The 16,365-nt window shown below is 47.7% G+C and overlaps 1 long non-coding RNA gene across 3 annotated transcripts in view; it reads left to right on the top strand.

Moving 5' to 3' along the window:
• The window catches only part of LOC140598286 (uncharacterized), a 41,695-nt gene that overhangs the window by 9,789 nt on the left and 15,541 nt on the right, over positions 1-16,365 (top strand). The window contains exon 2 of one of the 3 annotated variants that reach the window (XR_012000570.1): positions 8,816-8,930. This is a non-coding gene — a long non-coding RNA (uncharacterized lncRNA). Of the gene's footprint in view, positions 1-8,815; positions 8,931-9,702; positions 9,880-10,879; positions 11,005-16,365 lie in introns of those variants that run through there. The other 2 variants (XR_012000571.1, XR_012000568.1) reach the window with 2 other exon arrangements.

Raw genomic sequence — 16,365 nt, forward strand, 5'->3', positions numbered from 1 at the left:
GCACCATCTTTGATAGTATTTAGTTTGTAGATACAACTGGATTCATAGCTGCATGAGTGCCCAAAGCACAAGGACTTTGTATTTAGTTTTACATTTGTATGTATTTAAGAAAGGTTACAATTAAAATCGTTTAGGGATCCCTGGGTGGCGCAGCGGTTTGGCGCCTGCCTTTGGCCCAGGGCGCGATCCTGGAGACCCACGATCGAGTCCCACATCAGGCTCCCGGTGCATGGAGCCTGCTTCCCCCTCTGCCTATGTCTCTGCCTCTCTCTCTCTCTCTCTCTCTGTGACTATCATAAATAAATAAATAAAAATTAATTTTAAAAAAATCGTTTAAACATCCTGGGTGGAGGTGGGGGTCTGTGAAGATGATTTTCCATTGGAGAGGGGCCACAGATCACTTTAATTTGAGGACAATGGGTCTGGGAACTTTTGGGGTCTTGGTGGAGGATTTCCTCACAAACCCCCAGGTGCCTGTTTCTCTAGACCGTGTTCTCAAGTGGGTTCCTTCCAATCCTGCAGCCCCTGCTCCCTCTGAGCCTGGCCGCTAAGTTCAGTGAACTGCCAGATAAGTACCTATCCCACCCCCTGAATTCTCCCCAGAGATGATGGTCTTTCAACTTAGACAGAAGTGTAGTGCATCCCCTTCTTGCAGAGACAACCCCCAAGTTCCCACCACTAGACCCAAGCACCTAGAATGGGCTGAAGGGATTGAGGTTTTAGAATGCCTACCTGGGACAAAGACATATCAGACTTTGCCCCAAAACAAAGCACTATCATATAAAAGAATTGTCCACACGTGTGCTATCACTTAACATAAAAAAATGAAAATAAGTGTTTCTTCAAAACCATGCATTATTTTGTATTATTTACTTTTTCTGTTACATAAATGCTATTATTTAAACAAAACAACCATAGGGCCAGTTAGTGCAATTAGTAGTAATGAATAGAAGAAATCATTTTAAAAATTGTATAGTGTGTCTATCTTCTAATACAATGTTTTTTTATGTTAAAAAATCTTTTATTAAATATATAAATTTTGGAGACTATCTTATATTCTGAAGACACATAAATGTGAAACTACCTGTTTAACTGAAACTTTTAACTAACTATAGACTCACAGTGTAATATCACAACCAGGAGACTGACATGGATACCACCCACCCATCTTATTCAGATCTGCCCAATTTCCCTCCCACTCCTGGGTGTGTGCATGACGCATAGTTCTGTGCATTTTCACACCTGTGAGGTTCTTTGGGTGGCTTTAGCCTCACAGGGGTCTCCTCTGTGGCTCTTCCATAACCATTCAGCCCCTGGTCACATTTCCCCTTGTCCTTAACCCCTGGAAACCACAAATCTGCCCTGCTTTTCTACAATTTTGTCATCTCAAAAATTTTACATAAATTGGGGCACCTGCCTGGCTCAGTGGGTGGAACGCTCTGACTCTTGGTCTCGAGGTTATGAGTTGTTCAAGCCCCACGCTGGGTGTAATTTACTTAAAAGAAATGTTCCATAAATGGAATTGCGCAGGACATAAGCTTTTAAGGTTGGCTTTTTAGACTCCTCATATTCCCTGGAGATTCATCCAAGCTGTTGTGTTTATCTGTACCTTGATACGAGAAGACTAATAAAGCAGGCCGTGAACTGCTTCATTGTGTCCCAGGACACTCTGAGCAGCTTCTTCCACTCTTCCTGTTTCCTTTTCCAGCACTGCTTCTCTGAAATTTAGGACATCCTTCTCTTCACTTATGCAGCGGGAAACGGGATATAGTCAAGTGCACGGCTCACGCTTACTTGCAGCTGTTTCTATCAAGCCACTGAAACTCAGATTCCTGGTGTCAGTCCAATGTGATGACACCCTATGAGCACTTGCGGGAATTTGTTTCCAGCATTCAAAGAACGTCCACCTGCCTGTATGCATAGGCCTGCTTTGGTAGACCAGCCGTTTATCAGTTCCTTTGTGTATGTAAATTTATCATTTTGGTTCCCCATGCCTAAAATGTCCATTTTAAACACTCCAAAGCATATTGGAAGTCACCATATGTTAAATTTCTCTCTCTCAGGTGAATGGTCTTAAAGCACAGAGGTCTTTGAAACTTGAAATCAAAGTTGGATTTCAAACAAGTTATAGTTTTACTAAAGGGATGAGAAAGTCATGTCAAATTTAGTTACCCTTTTCTGGTGACATTTTTGAGTTCTGCAGCAGTCCTGTTGTCATAAAGTGAGTTTGTTTTTTGCTCATGTGAGTTCTCGTCAACAATCCACATAGGGCACCAGACACTCAGGAGGCAGTTTTGGAAAAACAGCATATAAATTTCCATTTTCCTGTAATCCCCTTCTTTGTTCTCATCCTTATGTATTTCCAAATTAGAGAAGGACATTCCTCTTGTCTCATGCTCTGAAAAATAAGATTTTATGGCAGGCAAACATTTTAACACCTTTCCTATGACTGGCAACAATGATAGGTATCTTGTAGGAAGGCTTTCTCCCTCCATTTCTATCAAGCTAAAAATCTTGTTTCCACGTATTTTGAGGTAACTAAAGGTGACCCAAACTTTTCTTTCTAGGTAAGCAGACCTCACCTTAACAGCAGTGTTGTATACGAGGTGTGGAGGACACTTAGTAAGTAGGATCTTGTCATTTTCTTTGGTAATAAGATAATCAGGTGAATGGAGTTCGCCAGAATGTACACTTGCACTGTCAGCAAATACACAAATGGATAAGCAGAGTCTAGTTTGTATTTGGACAAGGTATCAACAGTCTTTTGATTCATGTTTTCTGCAATTTAATCAAAATTGTCATTGAAATCAAGAAGACAATTTGAAACTCTTGGTTTCAAATCAAAGTAACTAAACACTGTTTTGCTACTGGGCTTGGGTGCACCACTGGACGGGCTGTTAAAAAACATCCCAGTTCGTCAGATGTGACAGAGCCTGTTCTATGTTGTTGGGTAGTTAACATATCTCATCACGATTTCTTCCTTTTACACACATCCCTCCTCAAAATTTTAATTCCATTCTACGAGTGTCACTTCACTTTGCTGTGTAGAGCAATGAGCAGACGATGTGTGTTCAGTGAAGTGGAGTGCCTGAACTTATTCCGTGGCCAGTACTGGGGACTGAGTAATGGTGGCTTTTAGGGAGAAAAAAGTTGTCACTGGTTTTGAAGAACTTCCTATCCTGCTGGGGACCTGAGTTCACTCTGCAGTATGTGCCTCATCCCTCCTCTATCATCTGTGTCCCCAAGTCTCTTCTGCATATTGTGCATGACACTCTGTTTTGCTTTTTAGCCTCCTAATCCAGTTGTATGTGTACTTCACGTGTCACTAAAGTGACAGCCTGTAAGCCTCCTTTGTCAGCAATGTCTGGGTCACACCCGTATTCATCTTGTCCTTGTTCCTATCTTCATGATCAGAACAACATTCGGCTCATGAAAAATTAACTCAATACAAACACGACAGTTAACCCACAGCCAGAGTTACAAGCAGGCTGTTGATGTTCACAATCCCTATGTGCTCACACTGCATTCGTAATTCGGATCTCTCAGAGCAACCCAACTCAGGTGGTCATTATGCAAACCACAAATTTGCCAACACCAACAGTTGGGGAAAAGCAGTGGTAGTAACTATGGAGGGCATTTATGCTGCACTCATGGGGCACTAAATACTGTGTATGTTAGCTTCTATATGGGAGGCTGCCACAGGAGATTTGTACTTTCTCCCCAAACTTCCACACTCTTTTAAGGAAAAACAGCACTTTTTGCATCCTCTAGATGTCTTTCTTGGGATGTACAACTTTCAGAGCCAGAACTCAGGTGGTCCTGAGTAAAGCAGGATGGTTGAAAGTCCTAGTGGTCATCATAGAGACGAGCTATGTATGTAAACACATCAGATTTGGAAGACTCAGTAATGTAAAATATCTCATTCTGTTTGATGTTTATTAGTGAATTTATATATATACTGAGTCTGGGTGCAGTAAGTATATTATCCAAATGAATTCAACCCATGTCTTTTTTTCCCCCCTATTGCAGCCATTAGAAAAATTTCGATGCCCTTATGTTGCATTATACTTCTGCTGGGCATGGTGTACCTGACTCTGGGTTCTAGGAGGCAGAGGTGGGCCTGTCCTGCCATCCCTGGCTCCCTGTTGCCTAGCACAGTGCTTAACCCATATCAGGTGGATGGATTCTGCACAACAAATGGACTCTGGATCTATTAGATTCACTGACATCCAACCCTTTGAAAAAATATGCCAGAAAAAGACGTTTTTTAAAAACCTAAGAAAATGTTCTCAGTCAGCTTTGCCCCAATAAGAGCCAGGCCTGTTTCTCAGTCTAGTCCTAATGGTGCTGAGGGGGTCCTACCACAGCTGCTCTCTCCTTGCAGGGAAACCTGCCAAGACAGTTTATGTCAGCATTCAGTAGCTCACTGGCCTTTCATGGCACACAGTGTGATATACAGAGAAAACCTGCATTTCATCGAAGTCTGCAGGACTTGGGGCTGGTGAGACAGGCCGCTGAGTGTCTGGCTGTTAACACAACTGTTACATTCTTACTCGTGAGCATCTACAACCTTGGTGATCATATGAGCTGCCTTAGGGAAAGCCTTGAGTATCCCAGCATGGAGAGTTGATGGGTCATTCCAGAATGGTCACATAAACAGCTGGCTCAGGAAGTCAAGTGATGTCATAGTAAAATGTCCAATGCCAACTCTTCCCAAACCAAAATTATTATCTTTAGCAGATATTTTCCAGAACCCAAGTGATGCCTACAATTAACTGCTTTAAAAAAAGATTTGTTTATTTAGAGAGAGAAAGAGTACAGACATGTGGGAGAGTGAGGAGGCGCAGAGGGAGAGGGAGAGAGAAAAAAAATCCAAAGCAGACTCCATGCTGAGGGCAGAGCCTGACAAGGGGCTCAATCCCATGACCCTGCGATCACAACCTGAGCCAAAACCAAGAGTTGGATGCTAAAACGACTGAGCCACCCAGGCACCCCTACATCAACTGCTTTATCCACAGAAGCTAGTTGGATATCTGGCAGCACCTTTGCAGTTAAGTCATGCTGGGAAAGTGCCCAGGAAAGCTTAGAGCTGGATGATGTAAATTGTTTACTGTTTTTTATCTTAAAACTAATAATAGTATGTTAATAGCCAACACTGATGGAGGCTGCCTGTTGTGGGCCTGGCACTCTGTGGGGCTCTGTACACACAACCTCACTGAACATTCGGAACAACCCAATGGCAAATGAGAGCACTGATGTGGACACTGAGGGCTCACTGCTAGTAAGTGGCAGGTCTAACACTTGAAAATCCAGATCCAGGTGACCCCACAGCCTGTGGCTTCAGCCAGTGTGCAAACTGTCCACATAACCAAAGGTTTTAGAAAGCATGTGACAGTTTTTTAAAAGTTAAAGAAAGGTACAGACTACTTTAATACCATCACCTAAGAGGTAACTTTTGTAAACATTTAAAGGTCTATTCTGTTACCTTTCTATGTACAGATTATATATTTTTATCAAAGTGGATGCTATACATGGTGTTTCATGACTGGCCTTCTCTATTGAGCCTCACCTGTGGATTCCTGCCAGGCTACAGACAGAAATCCAGACCTCAGTGCAAGAGGAAGACGAAGCACAGGCAATTTCCTTCCCTCTCTCCTGCACCTCATTGAGATGACTGGCAGGGACTAGCGGAGACTCTGACATTTTGGAGAAGGGGGCGAGCAGGTGGAGATGTTGGTGGAGGAAGCTGCATCCCAGAAGAGGTGCTGGGGTCTGGGTCTGGGTCTGGGTCTGGGCAGAGGTGGGGCTCGCGTCTCCTGTGGTTTCAGAGTTTCAGACCAGGTCTGGAGGTGGGGCTGAGACCAAGGGTACTGCCTGAAGTTCTGGGCCAGAATGACTGCTCCTTCTATATGCCTGCCACAGAGCAACTGCTCAAAAAAGCCATGAATCTCTTCTCCCAAAGTGCTTGGGAAGTTTTTTGAATGGTTCTGGTCTTTCCAAGTAATTCCTTCCTCATCTGGCTTCTGGTAAGGAGTCTAATGGCTTCTCCCTTCCTGTACCTCATACAAAAAGCCCAGCATCTGATGAACCCTTGGATATGAAGCTCCTGTCAATTTTTATATTTAGGAGGGAGATCTGTCAAGGAAACTTAGCAACCTGGAATAAGCAGGAACATTCTGACCACACCAAGAGATAGTAAAATTTCAGAGCAAATGGAACTAATGCTCATGGGAACTAATGAACTAATGGAACTAATTTCTCATGGGAATGTCAGGGGCCACAACTACTTTGGAAAACACACCAGCAGTTTAGTATAAAGTTAAATGTATACTTCCCATGCAGTCTAGCTACTCCACTCTAAGGTATTTGCCCAAGCAACAGGAAAACATGCCCACACAAAGACTTGTACACTTGCATGTTTTTAGAATCATCATCCAAAACTGAACCAGAAAAATGCAAACATCACTCAACTGATGAACAGTTTAATTATTGTATTATATGCACATAATGCAATGCTACTTGGCAGTAAGATAATCAATGAAGTGCTGCTAGATGCAAGAACGTGAATCTCAAAAACATGCTGACCATGAAGGTCTAGAAAACACAACTCCAATCTGCAAATCAGATCAGTGGTTGCCCAAAGCCTGGCTGTGGGTTGGGGTGTGACTCAGAAGGGGCCCAAGACAACTATATTTTGAATGCGGTGATTAATTACAAAACTTCACAAAAATTCATCAAAATACATGCTTAAAATGGGACCATTTCATTTTATGTAAATCAAATATCAATAAAGTTCACTTAAAGGAAAAGAGACTTCTAAAAATAGAAGAGATAAAAAGGTCGATAGAAAGCTTAGAAAATAAAGCCAAATATCTAGCTCAGGACATAGAAAAAATGACCCAAAAAGAAAAGGAGGAAGAATATAATGAATGAGAAATGATGGTAGTGGGGATCAATTCAACATCAAGCACAGAAGTTCTAGGACCAGAGAACAAGAGGAAATTAAGAGAATGGACCCCTCTTGCACTGAGTAGAGTGAATGAAGGAAAGATCCCATCTACACTTGTTCTTGTGAAATTTCAGAATATTAGGGAAAAGAAGGAAGCATCCAGAAGTAAAACTCATGACTCCTACAAAGGATTATCAAACTGTAACAGCAAGACACTGACATCACAATTCTGGGGGCAAATTCTAGAAGTCTACATCTGGCTGTGAGGGCAAATCAAAGGCGTTTTTGGTAATGCAAAGACATTACCTTTCTGAGGTCATGATTGTAACACTTCAGAGAACAAAGGACACCAAGAATGGGGAAAGCATGGGACCAGGTGAGTCCAGGGCCAGTCTGGAGGCCTGTGGGGTGATGTCCACAGTGACAGCTGGGCAGCAGGCCTGAACAACAAAGAGGCTGGAGGGCTCTGGAACATACAGCTCCAGGGGAAGAGGTGGGCATCTGGGGCAAGATTTAGAATGAGAGGCTGTGTCAATGTGAGGATATGGTGAAGGTACACAGTCTTTGATCAATGGGGAAAAATAAAGGCACTTAGAAACTCAATAAACAAAATGAAAAACTGTAAACACAAGTTGTGGTCCAAATACGAAGCAAACGAAACTGTGGCATTATCTTGGGCAATTCATGTAGTATCATCATTTTAAGGCCACTGAGCATAGCAAGAAGGAAATGCCAGATAAAATGCATCCAGCCATAAGCAGAAAAACTGCTGATGGATTTCTAGCTTTGGGACTCAATATAGGAATGAAGCATGAAAAAAAGTATTTTCAATCTGTTGTCAAGCAACTTTGATCATGTACAAGTAAAGTCTACGTGATCTGACTTGGGTAGTAGGTGGAAGCAGGGGAGGTAAAGATAGGATCCCTATCTTCTGTGTCAGGACAGATGCTGTCCCACGCCGCTGGACAATCTACAGAGGTTTAAGGGCAAAAAGCTATATAACACTATACAGGTAACTGAGAAAAACCCAGTAAGATAATAAAATTGTACTAAATGGAGATGGGAGGAGATGTGAACGAGTGAGAATATCTTCTCTAACCTCACCCGTTGTGGCCCCAACATCTGATGCTTGCTATCTATGCAGGCTTGCCTCCTGTCCATCTGGCCTCCCTGCCATTCCCCAATTTGCCAAGTTTGTTCCTACTTGGGACATCTGTACCTGCCAAGCCAGTAGAGACACACTGGGCAGCGGTGTGCTCATAAAAGCACATCTGCCTGTGTTTCTCATCAGTTTGTCCCTTTCTGGAACACAAGGACAGCCCAATGTTGAATATCCTTTGCTCACTTGGTCCAGAAGAGGGATGAATTTACCCTAGTCCACCTGTATTTCACTGCCCCTCCGCCCAAAAGCACAGAGTTCCCAAATGTTCTTTGCCCAGTTTCTCCTAAGGTTAATGTCTTATATATCTATGGTACCAATATCAAATCCAGGTAATTCATTCTGGTACAGGGCTGACTTAGTCTGCTCAGGGTGCTACAACAAAACAACACAGGCTGCGTGCTTAAAAAACAATTTATGTTTCACAGTTCTGGAGGATGAAATCCAAAACCAAGGCATTCGCAGGTCTGGTGCCTGGCAAAAGCCCCTTGTTGGTTCATAGACAGCTGTCTTCTCTCAGCTCTTTTACAAGGGGACTGAGCCCATTCATGAGGGCTCCATTTTCATGACCTAAGCACTTCCTGAAGGTCTCATCTCCAAATACCATCGCACTGGGGATTAGAAGTTTTGGGAAAATACAAATATTGTTAACTAAACTACAGACTTTATTCAGATTACTTGTTTTTCCACTACCGCACTTTTCCTAGTCCAAGCCAATCTGGAACCCCACGTTGCATTTGTCATTCTTATCGACACCTCCGATCTGGGACAGCTGCTCAGGATTCATCTTTCAGGAGCTTGGCCCTCTTGAAGAGTACTCAGGTACGTTGCACCATGTCCTCACTGGGATTTCTCTGAAGTTTCTCCATTATTCGATTGAGGTTATGCATTTTTGGCAAGAAAACCACAGGAGTGCTGTTGTCTTTCTCAATGCATTATCACATCAGGGATATACACTGTCGTTTTGTCTTATACTTTGATTCCCTGGTTGAGGTGTGTTGGTCAAGTTTCTCCCCTACGAAGTTACTATTTGTCCCTGTTAATAAATATCTTGGGGGAGAGATTTGAAGCAATACAATAACCTGTCTCAAAACTTTTGCCCTCTAATCTCTGCATCAAATAGATCTTGCTCCCAACAATTATGCTGGTGTTTGCCTAAAGCGGTTTTTACATTTCTCTCATTCCTACTACAGTTATTAACTGTGGTATTTCTGTAGGAGGGAGCTGTCTTCTGCCTCTCACTTGTTTACTCTTTATCACTATGGACTCTTGGGTATTTATGTTACTGAGTTACAATTCCATATTATTTACTTCGCTGCTCATATTCTTCCAGCTTTAGTCCCTAGGAGCTCCTTCAGGTTGACGGAGTCCCTGTACAACCCAACTTCATTTTGTGAGCACCTCCTTCCTTTCTAGCGACACAGGAGGAGCCAAGCTCATTGCGTTTTCCCTGTCCTGGCCCTGGAATCGGCCACTTGTTTAAGAGGCCCATTTAGTAAGTGCTGGTTGATTTGGAGCAGCAGGAGGGTGTGGTGAAAGAGGAAGGAAGGGCACTCCCAACCTCCTCCTCCCACCCCTAGTCCCAGAGAAGTGTGCTTCCCACCCGGAAGGATGTGGCTAACAGCAGGTGGGTGGCTCTTTGTGGACCATACCCCTCAGGTCTGCAGGGAACCTGGGTGCTCCCCAGGGATAGCGTCTGGAGCTCGTGGCTGCAAACAGAGGTGCAGGGCGGGACCTAAGAGCACGCCCCCCCGCCCCGCCCAGGAGCACGGTGAGGCCTAGGAGCACCCCACCCCCCGCCGGGGCAGGGCAGGGCTTCGGAGCATCCCCGGGAGGAGCAGGGTGGGACCTAGGAGCCCTGCCCCGCCCTGGAGCAGGGGGAGGCCTAGGAGCACCGCCCCCCTCCGGAGCAGGGCGGGGCTTCGGAGCATCCCCGGGAGGTGCAAGGCGGGTCCTAGGAGCACACCCCCCGCCCCCGGAGGGGCAGGGCGGGGCTTCGGAGCATCCTCGGGGAAGCAGGGCGGAGACTCAGAGCATCCCCGAGAGGTGCAGGGCGGGACCTAGGAGCCCCTCCCCGCCCCCGGAGAGGCAGGGCGGGGCTTCGGAGCACCCCCGGGAGGAGCAGGGCGCGGCCTAGGAGTAACCACCCCCCCGCACCGCAAGGGGCAGGGCGGGGCTTCGGAGCACCCCCGGGAGGAGCAGGGCGCGGCCTAGGAGTAACCACCCCCCCGCACCGCAAGGGGCAGGACGGGGTTTCGGAGCATCCCCGGGAGGAGCAGGGCGGGGACTCGGAGCACCCCCGCTCCCCAGAGGAGCGCAGGCTCACCGCCCGCTGCAGGGGCTGCAGTCCGTCGGCCGAGGCCCCTCTCCGTCCCGGGGCTCCTCCCGGGGCGGGAGGGCAGGGGAGTGAGTGCGGGGAGGAGGGCTCGGACCCTAGTGGCCACGGACACGCTGACCTCGCCCCGGTCGTTCCGTCCGCGAGGAGGACGGCGGGGCAGGAGGCGGCGGCAGCAGCGCAGGCTGCACTTCTGGAGGAAGAGGGCCCGCGGACTGCCCTCCCGCGCTGCCCTCCACGACGCGGCTGCGCCCCCGCCGCGCTGCGACAGCGAGACCACCGAGGCCGGGTCGCCGCCAGCCCGACGGGGCGGCGGGGCGGGGCGCGACGAGCGCGTGGCCACGTGACCCGGACGCGGCCAATCCGAGGCGCCGGCGCGGCCTCGGGCCAGGCACGCGCAGAAGCGCCCGCGCCTTTGCCTTCCGCGGGCAGCAGCGTCCGCCATTGGCTGCGTCCGGGTCACGTGTCCACGCTCTCGCCGCGAGGGCGCCTGGGAGGCGGCTGGCGTGGGCCTCGGACGCCGCGGGTCGGCCTCGGCAGGAGCTGGGATGCTCAGTGGAGGTTGTGGGCGGCGTTGGGCAGCGACGGGTGCAGGCGGGGGCTCCCCGGGACAGCCGGCTTGGGTCACGTGTTTTCCGCCACAGCAGGGGCACGTGTCGGGCGGTTAGGAGGCTGCTGGGCGCTGAGGGCGCGGGTGCTGGGGTGCGGGTGCTGGGGCGTTGGGGGGTGGGTGCTGAGGGCGCGGGTGCTGGGGCGTTGGGGAGTGGGGGCTGAGGGGTGCTGGGGTGCGGGTGCTGGGGCGTTGGGGGGTGGGTGCTGGGGGCGCGGCCGGGCGCTGGGGCACTTGGGGGTGCAGGCGCCGCGGGTCCGGCGCGGTGGGTGCTCAGGACTGGGGTGGGCACTGGGGGTGCACGCGGTGCCCCCGGCCGCACACAGCCCCAGGTGTTTGGGCGTGGCCTGGCTGCTAGGGGCCGGCTGGGGCACGGGCGCCTGGGCTCTGAACTGAGGCATCCCGCGCTGCATGTTTGTGGGAAGAGAGGTTTTATCCTAGAGGTGGCGTATAGCCCCAAGTTAGCAATGCCTCCTCGTGTTTTTGCCACTAAATGTCATTAAGGGTCTCAAGTTGTACATGAAATGTTCATAGTAGTTTCTGAAACGTTGATTTTACTTCATGAGTGAGGGGAAGAAGTACAGGCTCAAGCACTTTGATGGGAGGGAGGAGTTGCTAAAGCTGTCATCTCACAAGGCCCCTTCCCAGGGATAAAGTTCTTCCGGGGAGGATCATTTCTAGCAGGTGGTTCCCCTGTGAGTAGGATTGATGTGTGTGCTTACATTGAAACCAGAATACCTCCTGCAGGGTCGTAGACCTCAGAACAACTGATCACGAGGATTAAAATCTTAATTGAAATGCCTGTGGTTAGGAGACTGACAAGGACCCAGTGTCCCCCAGAGAAATGTAAAGAAACTCCGAGTCCTGGAGGATAAAAGTGCAGCAGTCAGGCCAGGAGCAGAGCACCTGGTACTTCTACAAGAAGCCTTCTGTCCACGGTGAGATTTGTGCACCAACAGTGGCATTGCCACGTCTCTTCAAATTTCACTTTCCAAGACCAGAAAACCCTGCACAGATGCCCAAGGTCAGAGTAGTGTGTGCCGTTGTCCTTGGCACAGTGCCCAGGCCTCAGTGTCCCAGCCAGCTCCTGAAACCATCATCTGTTCATAGGAAGAGTCATGGGAGAGAGGCTCAGGCCCCTGGGGACAAGGCCAAGGATATGGCCTGAGTCATGTAGGGGCTTAGTGGAGGCCTGTGCAACAGCATCGCCTGTGGTCTCTGAAAATGATTTAAAATCCTCAGTGATTCAAAGTGGGGAAAACAAGCTATCCATACTGCCCCAGGTAACATACAGTGATTCTTTCATGTCTTACATTACATGAGCACTGATGGGACATCTGGATGACACTGGCTATTTAGAAAGTCCTGGAAAATGGGGAAAAGTCAGGAAGAATGATTTATCTTTAGAGAAAACTTAATTTTCCCAGTTGGTTGTAAAGCAACTGGCACGGGGAAGGTGAGTCTGTGAGGAGATACCCTGCCTCCCGCTCTGGCTTGGAAGAGAGGCCGTGCCTGAGAGCCTCTGCCTTCCAAGCTCATCCTATGATTGGTAAAGTTTCAACACTTTCAGTCACAAAAAAGTTCACATAAAATTCACAAGTAGAGCGGGGTAGAACAGCCCTGGAAATACCCATGGTTGATTCAGTGATTGGGAAACTACTGTGGCGCTGCTTTGCCTGTTCTGGCACCAAGAAATCCTGTGCTGTGCACGTTCACTGAACACTTGGCGTAACGCAGCAGACGGCTGGAAGAGCCACCCCGTGGCAGTGCCCATTGGGGTCTGCTCCTTTCTCCACAGCGCGGTGTTCTCCATTCATAGTTGTTGATGGACATTTGGGTTATTTCCAGTTTGGGGCTAGAATGCAGCTGCTATGAACACTTGCATAGAAGTATCCACATCCTCATTTCTCAACTAAACAACTTAATAAATATCCTGAATATTCTTTCCTGGAATGGGGTCCTGTGCTCTATAGAGCAAACAGGAGTGCTGAGCTAGGAGCTATTAACATCACCAGTGTCCATGGGTTTGCAATTAGGAGTCTCAGCTGAGCTGTGTTCTTAACTAGGTACCAGACGGTGAAGACTGAACTACTCCAGTCCCCGTCATGCAAGTCCCTTCCCCAGAGGCCACCAGCTTGCAGTTTATTCTGCACCCTTCCAGAAATAGTTTATATGCATGAGAGCAAACTAGCAGCTCCTACCTCCTTTTATGTGTGGTTCGTTCTATACCTTGTGCTCCTTGTTTACAATGACTGATGTATTTTAAAGACCATCACATACTGGCACCTATGGAGCTGTCCCTGGTTGTTAAAAGGTACCTACCTGTTTTATTTTCAACCAACTCCCCATAGAGAGAGTTCATGTTTTCATTTAGATCACAGATTTTCAAAGGCAGTAAAGCTTGCTTTTGAACTACGGCGTCAGTAGCATAGGGTGCATGAGTGGCTCAGCCAGTTGAGCATCAGACTCTTGATTTCAGCTCAAGTTATGATCTCAGGGTCATGAGATTGAGCCCTGCATCCAGCTCTGCTCAACAAGGAATCTGCTTGAGATTCTCTCCTGCCTCTGCCTCTACCCCTTTCCCTGCTTGTGTGTGTGAATGTGGGCTCTGTCTCTAAAAATCTTTTAGAAAATGGGCAAGAGATTTTAAGATATTTCACCAATGAAGATATACAGATGGCAAATATGCATATTAAAAAATACTCAGCATCACTGGACATTAAGGAAATGGAAACTAAAATCATATTAAGATACCACCACATGTTGGGATCCCTGGGTGGTGCAGCGGTTTGGCGCCTGCCTTTGGCCCAGGGCGCGATCCTGGAGACCCGGGATCGAATCCCACATCGGGCTCCCGGTGCATGGAGCCTGCTTCTCCCTCTGCCTGTGTCTCTGCCTCTCTCTCTCTCTCTCTGTGACTATCATAAATAAATAAAAATAAAAAATTAAAAAAAAATACCACCACATGTGTGTTAGGATAGCTACAATTAAAAAGGCTGATGTGTCAAATGTTGGCAAAAATGAGAAAAACCAGGATTGTCATATGGTGCTGGCAGGAGTATAAAATGGTACCACCCCTTTGCAAATAGTTTGACAGTTTCTTAGAAATTTAAGTACAATCCACTGTGATTGCATTGCACTCCAAATGTTCCCCCAAGAGAAATGAAAGCATGTGCCCATGCAGACTGATACACCAGTATTATAAGAAGCTCTCTAATAGCCAGGAGCTAGGAGCACACAGGCATCAAGGTTGTGATTGGCCATGGAGTGGAATACCACCCAGCAACAAAATGGAATGTGCTGCCACCCATGGGTGCCATGGCGTGGATACATCTGAAAATAATGATGCTGTACAAAAGAAGGAAGATGGGATCCCTGGGTGGCTCAGCGGTTTGGCACCTGCTTTCGACCTGGGGTGTGATCCTGGAGTCCCAGGATTGAGTTCCACCCACATCGGGCTCCTTGCATGGAGCCTGCTTCTCCCTCTGCTTGTGTCTCTGCCTCTCTCTCTGATGAATATATTTTAAAAATCTTTAAAAAAAAAAAAAAAAAAAAGAAGAGAAAAAGCCAAAAACACGTGCTGTAGAAGTACAATATGTGCAGGGTATACCGTATGTTGATTCCAAGCAGATCCAAGTTGCCTGGAGGGGGGTGGGGGTGGGTTGGGGGAATGTAGGAGAGAACCTTTGGGGTGCTGGAGAGGGTGGTAGGTTCATGGTCTTGCCTGGTGGTTTCATGGGGGCACGTGTGTGTCAGAACTGGTCAAATTGCCCACTTTATTTTTAAGATTTTATGTATTCATGAGACACACACTCAGGCAGAGACACAGGCAGAGGGAGAAGCAGGCTCCCTGCAGGGAGCCTGGATGCAGGACTTGATCCCAGGACCCCGGGGTCACGCCCTGAGCCAAAGGCAGATGCTCAACCACTGAACTATCCAGGTGTCCCTGCCCACTTTAAATATGCGCAGTAAATTCTAGGGTGAGCATCCTTCAATAAAACAGTTAACAGCAATCCATCCATCAACCAGGACTACAGACTTATCAAATATGCCCGAGTAATTCCACTCTGGGGTACCTACCTAAGCACAGTAGAAACATGCCCACACATGTCATAGAACCCAGAGCCATCTTCAACCTAAACGCCATCAACAGGTGAACAGAAAACAAGAGTTTGGACCTCAAAGCCTAAAATATTTATTACCTGGCCCTTTACAGAGATTGCTGACCCTTGAAATAGAGCATGAATGAATAACCTCAAAAACTGTCCTAAGAGAAAAAAGCCAGACACCTAAGACCACAGACATGATTCCACATGTGAACAGGCTGGAGACAAGCGGCTCAGCGGTTGCTGGTAGTGGGAAGGTGGGCAGGGGTGGGCTACAAGCGTGGGCAGGGGGATGGGGGTGGGGGTGAGCCATCTGGATGGCACAAGTGTTCTAAAATAGTTGTGATGGGTGCAGAGCTCAAAAATGGGCTAAAACTCATCTAACTAGGCACTTAGCGTGGGTGGACTATCAGTATGTAAAATTACATTTCAGGAATGCTGTAAACTTTCAGGGACTGTTTTACATGTTCCTGTTCACCACGTGTATATGAAGGTTAGGGTTCTGTAAATAATTGCTGATCTGAGTAAAGAGTATAAGAATTAAAAAAAAATTTTTTTAAAGATTTTACTTATTTGAGATAGCATGGGTGGGTGGGCAGAGGAAGAGGGAGAAGCAGGCTCTCCACTGAGCAGGGAGCCCATTCTGGGACTTGATCCCAGGACACTGGGATCATGACCTGAGCCTCCCGGGTACCCCGAGAATGCCAAAAAAAAAATTGAGGACGGGCCTGTTGGTTGTCAGGTGTTCAGAGGACTAGCCTTTATCAGCTGAGTTTGTGTCTTTCCTGAACACACCTACCTGCTGAGACCATGCCAGGTGGCACCAATTCACAGTAGTGCTGCTGCTCAGTACGTCCCCTCCACCCCCAAAGACGTCCAGAAACTGGAATCCTGTGCTTGTCTTTCTTTGGTGGCCAGTGTGGCAGCTGGCATGGACACCCACCGATGCCAGCATCCAACCATGCCTGCTTGGTGTGTGACCTTCCGCCAAGGACTCTGCACTTCTCTTTGGTTCCTGTGACCCTTTTGGCTGATCAAAGATGGAAGATGGAGCTCCTGCTGGACATGAAAATGTGTGGTGCTCAGGGCAGGGTCCCCGCATTTAAGGGGACCACTGGGCCCCTGCCATGGGCTCTGACTTGGCAGATCTGGGCTGAGGCTTGGTAATTTGCATTTCTAGAAGTTTCTAGGTGATGCTGAAGAAGG

This window comes from Vulpes vulpes, chromosome 3 (assembly GCF_048418805.1).
Source record: "Vulpes vulpes isolate BD-2025 chromosome 3, VulVul3, whole genome shotgun sequence".
NCBI classification, from domain to species: domain Eukaryota; kingdom Metazoa; phylum Chordata; class Mammalia; order Carnivora; family Canidae; genus Vulpes; species Vulpes vulpes.